Genomic DNA, 17298 nt, shown 5'->3' on the forward strand with positions numbered 1-17298 from the left:
CAGTCACAGAATCCGTTCACTTTTGATGTTTTCAATGTGCATTTTTATATTTGCCACACTTTGCTCTGAGAGTTAGCACTTTGGTAATATCCTTGGTAAATACCAGTAATTGCAAGATCTAAAGATCCACTCATCTATTTATTCAACTGCTATTGTTATGTTAGCCAACTATTTACAATGTTTTGTTACACTAAGTGCACTTTCCTGTTTGTCCTTAAGTTGCACAGTCTGTAAAATTCTTGCTGGTCATGGAGTTTGAAGTACAAAATCTACAGTATTCACAGAACATTCTGTAGAACAGTTGACTTGCTACCTAGGTCAATTTACTTCAGTCCTGTGGACATTTATGGTCCGTGTAGACATAACGGGGGAAAATTGCCCCCCCTGAAAAAAAATTCAGGAGCCGCCACTGACTCTAGAGATATAGCAATAACAGAGTTGACATTTAGTAGACCAAAATATTCTGGTATAAACCCAGGCCAGAGCATTGTTTTCGTGAATAGGATCATCATAAAATAGGACAGCTAAACACCTTCTCCACTGGCTCGTAGATAAGATGATGCCGAACCTTTGACAGCTTTTGAAAAACGTGTCCCTTGTGTGCAAAAAGGTGTCTTTCAGCTGATAATACGTTCTCGTTTCTGCAAGGATGGACTGCTTAAACAATCACACTACAGCCTTAATAAAGTGCTGGAAGTTAGGTTTATTGACTGTCATTTCTGCAGTTTGCAATCGTTGTGTAAAATAAAGCACAATCGCATTTGTGCAAGTGTACTTTTTTTTAATTGAAAGTAATCCAACAGCCATTACAAAAATACATGTTGCTGAGATTTTGGTTAATAGAATAAAACAAAATAGGCTGTGCTGCTATCAGAAAATAATCAACGACAGGTTGGTGTGATGAAGCAAAGTTCCTTTTATGATGCCAAAGTTGATCGTTTTCCATTTCTTGTTACTTTTATCCATTTCTAGTTACAGTTAATGTTGTGGAACATCCGCAAAACAAGGTAGTTCCTGTTTTCACTTGTGTTATAGCAGCTATAAACAGCTGTTCCATCACCAGCCTGTCTAGAAGTTAAAAATAATGTGCACCCACCAGTCTCTGTTCTAAACACAAGGCCCTGTCGATGAAATGTTCCAGAAATCTACAAATTCTTCACAGATTACTGGAAATATAGGTGGGTCTGTGTGTGTGTGTGCTCTAGAGTTAGTTATCTAACACAGGTCTCAACCTTAAATCCCAGGGAACAGCCTACAACACAGTCGATTTTTCTTTCTGTTCTAATACACCCCGATTTTATTTGCCACCAAACCCAAAACTGGTAGAACGCAGTGTTAGGTATACGTATGAATAAAAATAAGGTAGAAATCAGTATTACCCCAGCTAATATAAGCACTCTATCCTCTGAGAGAATGTCTTGAGTTGAGCTTTACTGGCAGTGGAAACTATGGCTAATCAGGAACACATTTTGACACCTCATTCAGAGAGAAAAAAAAACAGAATTTAGCTGGACGAGTTCCACATGCAAATGATGAATCGCCCAAGTTGAAGCGTTTAAGCCAGCAGTAAGCTCCTGTCCAGTTTTCTCTCCCTGCCCTGAATTATGAGTGGCACTTGTGAAGCCCAATATATAAAAGATAAAATATCACGTCCTTTTCATCGTTTTTCAAACACGAGTAAGAATGTAGGTGAGTGTCGGTTGCCGTTACACATTGCCTAGAGAATAATTAAACACTTCTCTTGTCTTGCACGCTATTTAATTGGTTGTTATACCAGAGCATTGCTGAATTCTCAAATCTGATTGCTGATTAATTACCAAGAATCTAATTATTGTGTTGTTTTCCAGCTCTTACAAACCTGGTCAAAAACCCCTTGTTAGGTTGTCCCTCTTTGGCAACCCTTAAAGTCTCCATCAACCCTACAGAGTGTCACCCAACAGAAAGGATTCAACATGAGTATAGTTTTTTAAAAAAACAAGTATTAAATTATACAATGAACCTTTTGTAGAACCTTTTATTTCTAAGACTGTGTGCTTGATTACTTGGTGGAAAACATAAATCCTCCCAGATGGGTTGGCACAGTTGTTATTGCAGATATCAAATTTGAGCTCTGTATTTTAACATCCAAGTACACTAGTACGGGTTATCTCTCAAAAATACACCAAAAGAGCTCCTTCTCCATTTCCCCTCAATAAAACTGCCAATCGATAGTTGAGTCTGCAATGATTGATAGTGTTTTGAACTCGCTGATATTAACCGACACCCTAGAATCCCCGCCGACGCTCACCTCACTGAAGTTAATAATGTTTTGACCAGTGCCTTGCCCCAACTAGATGTTCCCCCTGGAATGTAGATACGCTGATACGGCGCTCTTGCTTTCTCTCGGGCTGTTTTGAGTTGATTAATGTGAAATAAAGTCTAGTATAAATGTACATAACGTTCAACAAGTATAGTATATAGTTCACATCAGCAAGCTATATTTATTTTTTCAGGCTATTAAAATTATGGTCAAATTGGGTTTCCAAAAAATAAAAAAACAATTAGGGTAGATATAAAGTTATTCTGGAATTTGCTTGCTTCAGCACTAAAAACAATCCCTTTTTTTTTTCGCGATAATTCCCTTTGTGTTTGCTTTAAAAACTGCAGCTTTATATTACAAGCTTTTCACAAGTAAGAGTCAAAAGAGAGACTCAGGGGGAAAAAAGTTTCCTTTCATGCCAGCAGAGGTCACACACTCTGGGGTTTTAGTTTTATTCCAGGTTGGGACAAAGTACAAATTGTAAATAAAAACGGAATGCAATGATGTGGAAGTTTCAAAATTCCATATTTTATTCAGAATAGAACATAGATGGCATATCAAATGTTTAAACTGAGAAAATGTATCATTTAAAGAGAAAAATTAGGTGATTTTAAATTTCATGACAACAACACATCTCAAAAAAGTTGGGACAAGGCCATGTTTCCCACTGTGAGACATCCCCTTTTCTCTTTACAACAGTCTGTAAACGTCTGGGGACTGAGGAGACAAGTTGCTCAAGTTTAGGGATAGGAATGTTAACCCATTCTTGTCTAATGTAGGATTCTAGTTGCTTAACTGTCTTAGGTCTTTTTTGTCGTATCTTCCGTTTTATGATGCACCAAATGTTTTCTATGGGTGAAAGATCTGGACTGCAGGCTGGCCAGTTCAGTACCCGGACCCTTCTTCTACGCAGCCATGATGCTGTAATTGATGCAGTATGTGGTTTGGCATTGTCATGTTGGAAAATGCAAAGTCTTCCCTGAAAGAGACGTCGTCTGGATGGGAGCATATGTTGCTCTAGAACCTGGATATACCTTTCAGCATTGATGGTGTCTTTCCAGATGTGTAAGCTGCCCATGCCACATGCACTAATGCAACCCCATACCATCAGAGATGCAGGCTTCTGAACTGAGCGCTGATAACAACTTGGGTCGTCCTTCTCCTCTTTAGTCCGAATGACACGGTGTCCCTGATTTCCATAAAGAACTTCAAATTTTGATTCGTCTGACCACAGAACAGTTTTCCACTTTGCCACAGTCCATTTTAAATGAGCCTTGGCCCAGAGAAGACGTCTGCGCTTCTGGATCATGTTTAGATACGGCTTCTTCTTTGAACTATAGAGTTTTAGCTGGCAACGGCGGATGGCACGGTGAATTGTGTTCACAGATAATGTTCTCTGGAAATATTCCTGAGCCCATTTTGTGATTTCCAATACAGAAGCATGCCTGTATGTGATGCAGTGCCGTCTAAGGGCCCGAAGATCACAGGCACCCAGTATGGTTTTCCGGCCTTGACCCTTACGCACAGAGATTCTTCCAGATTCTCTGAATCTTTTGATGATATTATGCACTGTAGATGATGATATGTTCAAACTCTTTGCAATTTTACACTGTCGAACTCCTTTCTGATATTGCTCCACTATTTGTTGGCGCAGAATTAGGGGGATTGGTGATCCTCTTCCCATCTTTACTTCTGAGAGCCGCTGCCACTCCAAGATGCACTTTTTATACCCAGTCATGTTAATGACCTATTGCCAGTTGACCTAATGAGTTGCAATTTGGTCCTCCAGCTGTTCCTTTTTTGTACCTTTAACTTTTCCAGCCTCTTATTGCCCCTGTCCCAACTTTTTTGAGATGTGTTGCTGTCATGAAATTTCAAATGAGCCAATATTTGGCATGAAATTTCAAAATGTCTCACTTTTGACATTTGATATGTTGTCTATGTTCTATTGTGAATACAATATCAGTTTTTGAGATTTGTAAATTATTGCATTCCGTTTTTATTTACAATTTGTACTTTGTCCCAACTTTTTTGGAACTGGGGTTGTAAACTGCTCAGGGATATTCTCTATTCTTATCCATACAGGACACTTTTTTTATTTCGATGGAATAAAAAACACATGTTCTATTCCCTTCTAGCAGGTTTCATTCATTTGGTTTGATAGCATGCAATATTGTTAGCATGTCACTTATCCTACATGTACCGTATGACGTCACTCTACCCAATGGAGATTGAGCACTGAAGATGGTTTACGATAGTGCACGGTTGTCAAGACATGACGACGTCACATGTCGGAGACGTAAAACTTCCGCACTAGCGAGCGACTGTGACAAGCTGTAAATAAACATGGCCGCCAGGTTCGCTTCGTTAAATACGTAAGATTTTGAGAGAATTTTGGACACGCTGAACATCCGAAAGGAATGTATAATAATAATAATATTGGCGGGCTTTTTTTCATAGTATATCAGATATATTCCATTCAGCTACTCGTCTTCAACTCGTTCAATTTCATGCTAGCTGAATGGAATATATCTGATAGACCACTCAATATTATTTAAAATACGTCGAGCCTTGAGATCACCCTGAGTTATATCTAAGCACTGAGCTGTTATGGATGGTTTTACACTTTGGACTGTTTATTCGATGAAGATATTTGGCTGTGTATCTACTCCTTATGAACACTGTTTGAACAACTCTTACATCTTAAATGCTCCGTTTTCAATAAAAGGCCATTTGAGGCAGCGTTCTAATAAAACTCCACATGCGCCAGCTGAACAAATGATGTTCATCTTGAAGTTTAAGGGGTTAACACACCGACATCTGCGTAACTTTCAGCACTAATAAATGCATAAAATCCCAACAGGGGCCTTGTACTTTTTCTCAGCACTTTGCAAGTTTGCATTTGTGCTCCCTTTCTCCTGTTTCCAAATCGCTCGTCTTCACAGAAACGACAACAAACCGACATCATGCAAAAATCTTTTCAACCACAGAGCAGCTTGGAATGACGGCGGAATCTCGAATTGCACATCGGAACAGCGTCCGACTGCCAGGATGTCTGATTTATGAAAGCCATACGCGTGATCTGATTTCTTCCTTTAATAAGTCGGGGAAGACAGACGAGGTGTTCTGGGGTTGAGACAGCATGCTAATCGCTTTTGCCTGGCAATGTTTGCTAAGATGAATATGAGGAAATGAAGAACATGCCATACGGCTTTGAGGTCGCCACTCTCACTGGTGTGTAATGCTTTATTGAATCCCACGCCACATTTATGACATCTGGTCAACAGCAGGAGTGTCACTGAGGGTCTGGGGAAGTCTGAAAAGTCCTCCTCAAGATTTCGACAAGCCTTTAACAGAACTGAAGATGGTCCGTACAGCTGTGAATCTTCATCCGTTCTTGTACTGATTTGGAAAGAGATGATAGAAAACATGTGGATCAAAGTTTCCGAAGTTAAACGCAGAACTCTGCAGCAAAGAATTAGCATAGTGAATGAGCAGGAATGTTTTCCAGTAGCGTGTCTGCTACAAAAAAACCTCACATTTTTATGTGGCTTCAGAGTTCAATTCCATGGTTTTACTGTCAGATCGCAAAGAACTTTAGCCTGTAAACTAAATTCAAGCCAAAAAAGTTCAGAAAAGACAGTCAAATGTAGACAGAGGAATCACATCTGCATAGCAAAAGCAACGATCTGGCATGTGCACATCTAAGAGAATTGAGGTATTTCGCCCGCGTGACCAAGTCACGTGATGCAGCCATTTTGGACGGCACGCTTAAGTCCTTCAGTGCAAGGCGGTATGAGATGGTGGAGACCTTTGCACATTTTAACAAGAAAGTAAGCTGTGATTCGTGTTAAATTGGATCTGTCTTTTATCACAAACACTGTACCCAGCCTTGGTATGGAGCCAAGGTTGTCGACAGAAGTCAACAGTTTGATGAAGGATGACCCCAGCAGTTTGAAACGGTACAAGGTAGGCTATCACAACACTGTCTTGTTACTCGAGGGATCCGAGATCCCCTGAAACAGACATGAGATCCCTTGAAAACATCTCATCTCATTATCTCTAGCCGCTTTATCCTTCTACAGGGTCGCAGGTGAGCTGAAGCCTATCCCAGCTGACTACGGGCGAAAGGCGGGGTACACCCTGGACAAGTCGCCAGGTCATCACAGGGCTGACACATAGACACAGACAACCATTCACACTCACATTCACACCTACGCTCAATTTAGAGTCACCAGTTCTAACCTGCATGTCTTTGGACTGTGGGGGAAACCGGAGCACCCGGAGGAAACCCACGCGGACACGGGGAGAACATGCAAACTCCGCACAGAAAGGCCCTCGCCGGCCCCGGGGCTCGAACCCAGGACCTTCTTGCTGTGAGGCGACAGCGCTAACCACTACACCACCATGCCGCCCCCCCTTGAAAACATGATTTGGGAAATGTTGGGGGGTCTCTAAAATATTGGCAAAATGATGTTTATTGACATAGCAATCGTGTGTAACGGGAAGCATTTGCATATCCGAAGTGTTGCGTTTACATGACAACGACTGCTGCTACCAGGTTGGTTGTTGAGTAGCCTGACTGTTTTTTTTTTTTTTCTTGCGTGTGGTATCATTGTTGACGCAAGGTTGTTTTTTGAACATGCCAATGCGGACACGATTTCCCCTGATGAGTTATGACTTCAGACGCGATGCGTGTGTGGAGTCCGCGTGATATGTGCGTAAGATAGGCTTCTCGTGTGTTTGGAGATCCGCGCTCTTTTTTTTTCTCTCTCTTTCTTTCTTTTTACTTAATTTCCCTGTTTATTTCTGTGTCCCGTTTCTTTCTAGCCTCTGTTATTGCGTTTTATGTCTGATGTCTGCTACATGCAACCCTAGACAAATTAACACTGCCTTGTTTCACTGCTCAGATGGGTTAACAAACATTGACTCATTTACTTTTTGCTATATATTTTATCAAAATTGCGTTAACTGATAAACTAACCTGAAATGAAATGATCACTGCAAAGTCTGGAGTACTCTGTTGGCTCCCAATCCTGTCTCTTCACAGCTGCAATCCATTTGGCCCTCCTGTCTGGGTCAGTAGGAAACCGGTAGTGATGTGTCGGACGCGAACGATCCGGTTCAAAGAGCCGGCTCTTTGAAGTGAACGACGGGAGCCGGCTCTTCGGTGGGAGCCGAGTTGGGGAGCCGAATTATTTTTTTGTCCTTAGGTGCCTCAGAGAGAGCGAGACTTTCACAAAAAAAGTTGCTGTCCAATTGCGTCTTTGTGTTGTCTGTTACCATTCAAAGGAAAAAAAGTAGCATGGTGTACGCCTACTTTTTTTGGTTGATGCCATTCACAGCTGCGAAAATACGAAAATTGGTGTAACGCTTAAAGCTGTGGAGCGCAGGGGAGAGGAGTCTGTGAGGCACCTGAGGAGGGGAAAATCAGCTGTGTATTTTATATTGGTAATATAACACAGTTTTGCATTATGTTTGTGAGAAAATAATTTATTAATTGGTAAGCAAGTTTTATTTCTATAGCTTGTTACACTGCTATACTTTACAAAGGCTACAAAAACTAAAAAAATAAAATGGAAAACATCCTATTGATAAAATATAAATAATAATGTAATTAATTAACTAGTTAATTGCAGCAATTAAATCAAAAATAAAATCTCAGGAGCCATTTGGGAGCCGAAAGAGCCGGCTCCTTATAGTAAGAAGAGCCAAAAGAGCCGAAATTCCCATCACTAGAAACCGGTAAAAGGAGCGTCCTGCACGCTGTCCCTGTCTGTCGTGGCAGCCCACAGCACAACAAGCAAACACCCTGGTTATTTATAGAGTGCTTACTGACAAATTAATCTATTCTAGGTGTCTGTAACACGTTTTTTTTCAAGCCGGTTCTCCCTCTCTGTCTGCAGCGTTAGTATGTAGCTTGACGTTCAAAATGGCGGACACCGGGGCGTCACGTGACCCTGTGACGTCAGGTGAAATACCTCAATTGTCTACTGTCGTCATGTGTCACTTGCGAACAAGTCGACTCTTTGAATCGCTTCTTTTAAGTCAAGGTTGGCTCGCGATGATCAAGTATTTCTCCCTTTTTAGTAACCAGCATCATTGCACCTGCGATGTAATTTAATCTAAAGCTTCCCATGGAATCCTCATTTCAATATCTGGGCTGTTTGTGAGCGTATTTCACTCTCAGCTGTATGAACGAGACAGTTTCGCAAGATCCGTATCTGTAACCGCATGCTTTGTAAAATGCAAAGCTGTTCTGTTTATTTAAAAGGTTTCACAAAAAAGGTGGTTTCGTGAAAAAGTAAAAGAAATTCAGCCATACGAAGAACAATCACTGGTCAAAATATCTCAAACTTTCTCTGGTTTATTAAAACAAGAGCGCTCTGAGAGCACAATATCCCCCGCTGGCAACGCGGCCATAACTCTGGTAAAAAGCGACTGAATTGAATGAAATTGCAATATGCGTATTATCGACATATAACAAAGAATCCTGCCAAGTTTCATGAAATTCCTCCAAAAATTGTGACAGGAGTTGATTTCAGAAGGTCAGTACCCTTCCTGGGATGGATGGACGGACGGACATCGCCACGGCATAATCCCCCTTCGGGCCTTTCGGCCAGCGGGGGATAAAAATTGTGAGGGGAGTTGATTTCAGAAAGCAAGCACACCTTGACGAAATTGCCAAAGTACAAGTTTGTTAATAATTAAGGGCATAAGTCTGGGAAAATTTGCCCAAATTAAACGAAATTTCAATCTGCGTATAACTGTCATATAACAAAGGCTTTTGCCAAGTTTGGTGAAATTCCTCCACAAATTGTGAGAGGAGTTGATTTCAGAAGAACGTACACCCTCATGAAATTGTCAAAAGTACAAGTTATTTAATCAAGGGTCAAAACTCTGGTAAAAATTTTCACAAACGAAATTAAATTGCAATATGCGTATTACCGTCATATAACAAGGCCTTTTGCCAAGCTTCGAGAAATTCGTCCAAAAATTGTGAGAGGACTTGATGTCAGAAGGTGAGCACCCTTCCCAGGACAGACGGATTGACAGACGGACGGACATCGCCACGACATAATCCCCATTCGGGCCTTTCGGCCAGCGAGGGATTAAAAAAAAAGTGGTAATGAGTCATTTAAGAGTCGACTCGTAATAGTTCACTAAGCCAAATGATCTGACTCACTGAAAAGAGCTGGGAATTCCAAGTTAACACATTTAAAATAATGACATCATTTTGCTTTTGAAAGATGTGAATATAAAAAAAAAAATGATGCACATTAACAATTATTTTATGATTGATTTCTAACACAAGTTGGTCATGACAAATTTGACTATGAAAACTTATCCTTGATAACTAGCTATTTAACATTGTGACATTTACTTATACAACCCCGATTCCAAAAAAGTTGGGACAAAGTACAAATTGTAAATAAAAATGGAATGCAATAATTTACAAATCTCAAAAACTGATATTGTATTCACAATAGAACATAGACAACATATCAAATGTCGAAAGTAAGACATTTTGAAATTTCATGCCAAATATTGGCTCATTTGAAATTTCATGACAGCAACACATCTCAAAAAAAGTTGGGACAGGGGCAATAAGAGGCTGGAAAAGTTAAAGGTACAAAAAAGGAACAGCTGGAGGACCAAATTGCAACTCATTAGGTCAATTGGCAATAGGTCATTAACATGACTGGGTATAAAAAGAGCATCTTGGAGTGGCAGCGGCTCTCAGAAGTAAAGATGGGAAGAGGATCACCAATCCCCCTAATTCTGCGCCGACAAATAGTGGAGCAATATCAGAAAGGAGTTCGACAGTGTAAAATTGCAAAGAGTTTGAACATATCATCATCTACAGTGCATAATATCATCAAAAGATTCAGAGAATCTGGAAGAATCTCTGTGCGTAAGGGTCAAGGCCGGAAAACCATACTGGGTGCCCGTGATCTTCGGGCCCTTAGACGGCACTGCATCACATACAGGCATGCTTCTGTATTGGAAATCACAAAATGGGCTCAGGAATATTTCCAGAGAACATCATCTGTGAACACAATTCACCGTGCCATCCGCCGTTGCCAGCTAAAACTCTATAGTTCAAAGAAGAAGCCGTATCTAAACACGATCCAGAAGCGCAGACGTCTTCTCTGGGCCAAGGCTCATTTAAAATGGACTGTGGTAAAGTGGAAAACTGTTCAGTGGTCAGACGAATCAAAATTTGAAGTTCTTTATGGAAATCAGGGACGCCGTGTTATTCGAACTAAAGAGGAGAAGGACGACCCAAGTTGTTATCGGCGCTCAGTTCAGAAGCCTGCATCTCTGATGGTATGGGGTTGCATTAGTGCATGTGGCATGGGCAGCTTACACATCTGGAAAGACACCATCAGTGCTGAAAGGTATATCCAGGTTCTAGAGCAACATATGCTCCCATCCAGACGATGTCTCTTTCAGGGAAGACCTTACATTTTCCAACATGACAATGCCAAACCATACTGCATCAATTACAGCATCATGGCTGCGTAGAAGAAGGGTCCGGGTACTGAACTGGCCAGCCTGCAGTCCAGATCTTTCACTCATAGAAAACATTTGGCGCATCATAAAACGGAAGATACGACAAAAAAGACCTAAGACAGTTGAGCAACTAGAATCCTACATTAGACAAGAATGGGCTAACATTCCTATCCCTAAACTTGAGCAACTTGTCTCCTCAGTCCCCAGACGTTTACAGACTGTTGTAAAGAGAAAAGGGGATGTCTCACAGTGGGAAACATGGCCTTGTCCCAACTTTTTTGAGATGTGTTGTTGTCATGAAATTTAAAATCACCTAATTTTTCTCTTTAAATGATACATTTTCTCAGTTTAAACATTTGATATGTCATCTATGTTCTATTCTGAATAAAATATGGAATTTTGAAACTTCCACATCATTGCATTCTGTTTTTATTTACAATTTGTACTTTGTCCCAACTTTTTTGGAATCGGGGTTGTATATGGTAATGACTCTGCTTCTTATGTAACTAAGTAGATAGTTTGCTAACTTGCAAATATTAACTAGCTAGCTAAAACAATGTTGGTGCTGCTGTAATCCTCGCACGCAAACAAATTTGGTGCCAACAATCAAACTAGAGTTTGATACTCTTCATAGCTAGTATTTTAAGTTGTAGTGTTAGTTATTTGTGCTAGCTAGTTCCCATCTCATCTCATTATCTCTAGCCGCTTTATCCTGTTCTACAGGGTCGCAGGCAAGCTGGAGCCTATCCCAGCTGACTACGGGCGAAAGGCAGGGTACACCCTGGACAAGTCGCCAGGTCATCACAGGGCTGACACATAGACACAGGCAACCATTCACACTCACATTCACACCTACGGTCAATTTAGAGTCACCAATTAACCTAACCTGCATGTCTTTGGACTGTGGGGGAAACCGGAGCACCCGGAGGAAACCCACGCAGACACGGGGAGAACATGCAAACTCCGCACAGAAAGGCCCTCACCGGCCGCTGGGTTCGAACCCAGAACCTTCTTGCTGTGAGGCGACAGCGCTAACCACTACACCACCGTGCCGCCCTGCTAGCTAGTTAACAAGCTTAAAGCATATACGCAGAGCCACGGCCTCACTTTCGTTTATAAATGACTTGAGACCTCAAGAATGGCACAGGAATAGTTTTAAGCGACAACAATAAATCTAATATAGTCATTTTTACGATTAAAGTGATTTATATAGGTAGCGCTCTGAGTGAATGACCTTGACGTTCGTAATGTCACAGCAGGAAGGCTATCGGACTCATCGCCATTTCTGCTTTACTAAAACACAGAGCTGACTGCAACTCCGATCCTCCATTCTGAGCTAATTTATCACCATGCTAAGTAGATGTGTTACTGGCGGGTGCAGCAACACGACAGAAGGTGGATTTACGTTGCATTCATGGCCCAAGAATGTTCAAACTGCAAAGATTTGGACGCATTTTGCGAGAAGTTCACGGACACATTGGGCGGCTACGAAGTGGTCTCTCCTCTGCTCTGCACATTTTTTACTGAGGACTCGTACGAAACCTCTGACCTGTTGAGGAGCGTTGGCTATAAGCCCGGATTGAAAGAGGGTGCAGTACCAACAATTAAAGGAAAAGAAAACTACAAGAAAAGGAAAGTATTTATTTTATTTATTTTTAAAAGGAAAGAGTGTTCAGTTGCACCAGTGAGCTGAGGGTTGTTGGTAAAACCTGGGACGGAACGGGACGGGACATATCGCTCGGGCAGTGACCTCCCTGCAGTCGTTGCTAAAACCGGTGACGTCCCGTTCCGTCCCAGGTTTTAGTAATTGCCTGAGCTGAGCAGTAATGGCGGAGTACACAGTATGAAGAAAAGCGAATGAGTGGAGCAGCCGTCTGATTTCTAAACTGGATATTGTTGCCATCTCGCCCTTATGTGGAAGAAGCGAATGAACGGAGAACTGAAAGTCAGACTGTTTCAAAAACAATCGTCCTTCAAGAAGCGAGAACACAGACGGGTAAGCTCTGACTCTCATTTGGATAAAAAAAAACAAAAAAAAACAACACGTTGTTTACCTGCATTTAGATTAATACATGTAACTTGTATTGTGTGTTTAAGTTAGCGGTATAAGATTATTTAATTTGCTTCAGAATGTGATTGTCTCAGTTCATCTGATTATTTAATTAGCCTTTTACATTTTATCAGTGAAAATGCATGCATGTACATGTATGTTGCATAAGTTATAGCACCCATCCTGTTTTAATGAGAGTCAACCCACAATCAATGAAGTCAAATCAGTCTTCGTTGAGGAAGTCGGTAACACTATTTCTTACTTTCACCGTAAATTTTTATTTATATGACTTTGGTCTATAGCTGTAAAAGGCCTCGGCCTTAAAACCGGTTACCGCTGTGATGTCATGCACTCAGGGCTGGCTGGCTCAGCTCGAATGCCAACTTTGTGGTCGATTTTAACTCTCAAAAATATATATTTTTTAAATTCCCATTTATGCAGCATACAAGAGTCAAGGATGGAGATACTATCTACTCAGAAATGTATTTAAAAATAAAGGTTCTGCGTATCTGCTTTAAGTTGTACTTCCTTGCTAATTATGTGTTCAGGACAGCGCTACCAAAACTGTCGAATTGTGTGTCAGTTAGCATTAATATCATTCCATAACTATAGAAGAAATAATTCTTAAAAAGTTAATACATAAACCTTGTTCCATGACCGTTAGCTAATATTTAACGCTAGATTACACTCGCTTTGCAGTGTATCGCAAGGTTAACGCTTTGTCAAAAAAATAAAAAATAAATAAATAATAATAATTTTTTTAAATGACATACATTCAATCAAGACTTAAATGTCTTTCGATTACGTTCATTATGTCTTATATTAAATATAGTTAGTTTTTTTTTTTTTTTTTTTTTTTTTTATCAGACATCTAATTTATTGGGTTTGTTTACCTGACATGTTTCGACGTACAACTTCCGTCTTCCTCAGAGTGTCACCGGATGTTAATTGGTGACGCATCTTTTATCAGCTGCTGTTTCTGAAGGCGTGGCCTTCCTGTCTGGTTTGACAGGTCGGTCACGCCTTCTACTGTCTGTTTGTCCCCTGCAAGATGGCACTCCAGGTGTGGGAGAGCATGTATGCTCCCTCATCCCGGTTGATGGTCCTCGGGCTTCGCTTACGGATCTCCATGGCCTCCCTGATCCAGCGCTGATGTTTGTTATCTTCTGTGCGGATGACTCTGGCATTCCCCCAGTCCATAATGTGATTTTCCCTTTTACAGTGATCTGTTATAGCTGACTTATAATTTTCCTGTTGTGCCTTTTCTTTTATTGTTCGGGTTTGTCTTGTAGCTGTCTCCTTTTCGCACTCTTTCTTATGTTCATGTTTTCTTGTGCTGAAACTCCTTCCTGTCTCCCCAATATAAGTTTTATTGCATAATTTACATGGAATCTCATATATGGTGTTGCATCTGTTGTCCGGATGCATTCTGTCTTTGGGATGCACCAGGATCTGACGGAGTGTTGTGTGTGGTTTGACAGGTGTGTTAACATTGTGTTTCCTCATTACTCTTTGAATGCGTTCAGTTATTCCCCTGATGTATGGTAATGTAACTACTCCCCTGTGTTCTTGTTTGTTAGTTTGTTTTTTCTCTTTCTTTTGTGTTTTGTTGTTTTTAACCTGTTCCGCCCCTTTGGATATTGCCCATTGTGGATATTGACATGCTTTCAGTGCGTGTTGTATATGTTGTTCCTCCTGTTCTTTGTCCTGTGGATCTGTAATTATTGCTGTGCGTTCATGTAATGTTCTAACTACGGATATTTTGTGCATTATGGGGTGTTCGGAAGTCCAGTTTAAATATTGGTCGGTGTGTGTGGGTTTTCTGTGTACTTTTATTTTGATATCCCCATCTTCTGTGTGTTGTATTTTTAAATCCAAAAATGCTATTGACTGCTCCGTTTCTTCTTCATGTGTGAATTTTATATTGCCGGTATTGTCTATGGTGTTGAGATGGTCGGTGAGTTGTTGAGTGTGTCCCCTCTTTACTTTTTCCAATATGTCGTCCACATACCGTTTCCAGAGTGTTGGTCTGTATTCCGCTGGTATTGTGGTGAGTGCTTTTTGCTCCAGATCCTCCATGAAAAAACCGCACATGATGGCTGATAGTGGGTCTCCCATGGCAAAACCTTCCTTCTGTCTGTAGATTGTATTCCTGAACTGAAAGTATGTGGATGTGGCGATGAATTGAAGAAGCTGAGTGATGTCTTGTACGGTGAGGTTTGTACGTTTCTTGAGCGTCCTGTCTGTTTTTAATTTGTCTTGTACTATCTGTATGGTGGCTTCCGTGGGTGTTCTGGTGAAAAGAGATATGACATCATGTGAAATGAAAACTTCATCTTGCTGCATTTTGATGTTTTTTAGTTCTTCTGCCAGATGTTTTGAGTTTTTGCAGTGTTGGTCTGTGAGTCCTAGTAATGGTTTAATTATTTCGGTGAGTGCTTTTGATAAGTTGTATGTGACTGAACCAATGCTGTCTACTATGGGGCGTAATGGTGTTCCTGGTTTGTGTATTTTTGGTGTGCCGTAAATCCTGGGGATGACATTGGCTGTGGGTACTAAATGATTGTAATCCTGCTTATCTATTTTATTTTCATTGAGTAGTGGTTTTAGTAGTGCTTTAAGTTTCTTTTTCTTGTCTTCTGTTGGGTCTTTTTTTAATATTTCAAATGCGTTGTCGCTGAGTAATTCATTCATTTTTCGTTCATATTCATCAGTGTCCATAATAACTGTTGTTCTGCCTTTATCTGCTGGGAGGATTGTGATGTCTTTATTTTTTGCTAATGTTTTCATGGCTTTGGCTTCCTGTTTGGTGATGTTGCTGGGTGGTGGTTTGGCCGTTTTCAATATACCAGCTATTGCGTTTCTTAGTGCTGCTTTTTGTCCCTGATCCTGTATTTTCTCACATGCTAACTCAGTTGCCAGAATGAATTCGTCGTGTGGTATGTTGTTCGGTGTGACAGCGTAGTTGAGTCCTTTTGCTAGTATACTGCGTTCTGCTTGTGAGAGTTTGTACCTTGATATGTTGTAAATCCATTTGTCGTTGATGTGTGCGTGCTCCGGTTCTGCCTTCTTTTTCTGTGCGATGAGTTTGTCCAGTTTTCGTATTTGTCGGGTTTTTGTCTCTGTGAATTCCTGTTCGTGTATGTCTGCCAAGTGTCCGTGTATTGCTATTTCCATTTCCTTGTTTTGGGGAAACCGGCGTTTGAAAGTTTCCGTCTCTCTGTGTAGTTCGCTGTTGATATTATTTAGTTTATCCGTTGTGCACCGTATCCGTTCTTTTACCAGAGTCATCCGCACTTTCCTGATCATCTTTTCCGCGTTTCTGGTTGGAATCGGGTTCTTGATGTTCAGGCTGGCCGGTACGACTTCCTCATCCCGGCAGCGCAGATTGAATCTCAGGTGATTCCTGTAGCGTGCCCGTTTCCGTGTCAATCTCTCTAGGCGGCGAAACTCCTTGATGCTTTCGTCTCCGTAACTAATTCTTAATCTTTCGATTACGTTCATTATGTCTTATATTAAATATAGTTAGTTTTTTTTTTTTCTTTTGGACATATTGGAAAAAGTAAAGAGGGGACACACTCAACAACTCACCGACCATCTCAACACCATAGACAATACCGGCAATATAAAATTCACACATGAAGAAGAAACGGAGCAGTCAATAGCATTTTTGGATTTAAAAATACAACACACAGAAGATGGGGATATCAAAATAAAAGTACACAGAAAACCCACACACACCGACCAATATTTAAACTGGACTTCCGAACACCCCATAATGCACAAAATATCCGTAGTTAGAACATTACATGAACGCACAGCAATAATTACAGATCCACAGGACAAAGAACAGGAGGAACAACATATACAACACGCACTGAAAGCATGTCAATATCCACAATGGGCAATATCCAAAGGGGCGGAACAGGTTAAAAACAACAAAACACAAAAGAAAGAGAAAAAACAAACTAACAAACAAGAACACAGGGGAGTAGTTACATTACCATACATCAGGGGAATAACTGAACGCATTCAAAGAGTAATGAGGAAACACAATGTTAACACACCTGTCAAACCACACACAACACTCCGTCAGATCCTGGTGCATCCCAAAGACAGAATGCATCCGGACAACAGATGCAACACCATATATGAGATTCCATGTAAATTATGCAATAAAACTTATATTGGGGAGACAGGAAGGAGTTTCAGCACAAGAAAACATGAACATAAGAAAGAGTGCGAAAAGGAGACAGCTACAAGACAAACCCGAACAATAAAAGAAAAGGCACAACAGGAAAATTATAAGTCAGCCATAACAGATCACTGCAAAAGGGAAAATCACATTATGGACTGGGGGAATGCCAGAGTCATCCGCACAGAAGATAACAAACATCAGCGCTGGATCAGGGAGGCCATGGAGATCCGTAAG

The 17298-nt window shown here is 40.8% G+C and overlaps 1 protein-coding gene across 2 annotated transcripts in view; it reads right to left on the reverse strand.

The window, feature by feature from the left end:
- col8a1b (collagen, type VIII, alpha 1b) overlaps positions 1-17298 on the reverse strand; it is a 34441-nt gene that overhangs the window by 4951 nt on the left and 12192 nt on the right. The gene's annotated exons all lie outside the window — the stretch shown is intronic.

The sequence above is a fragment of the Neoarius graeffei genome, chromosome 27, assembly GCF_027579695.1.
Source record: "Neoarius graeffei isolate fNeoGra1 chromosome 27, fNeoGra1.pri, whole genome shotgun sequence".
Taxonomy (NCBI): Eukaryota; Metazoa; Chordata; class Actinopteri; order Siluriformes; family Ariidae; genus Neoarius; species Neoarius graeffei.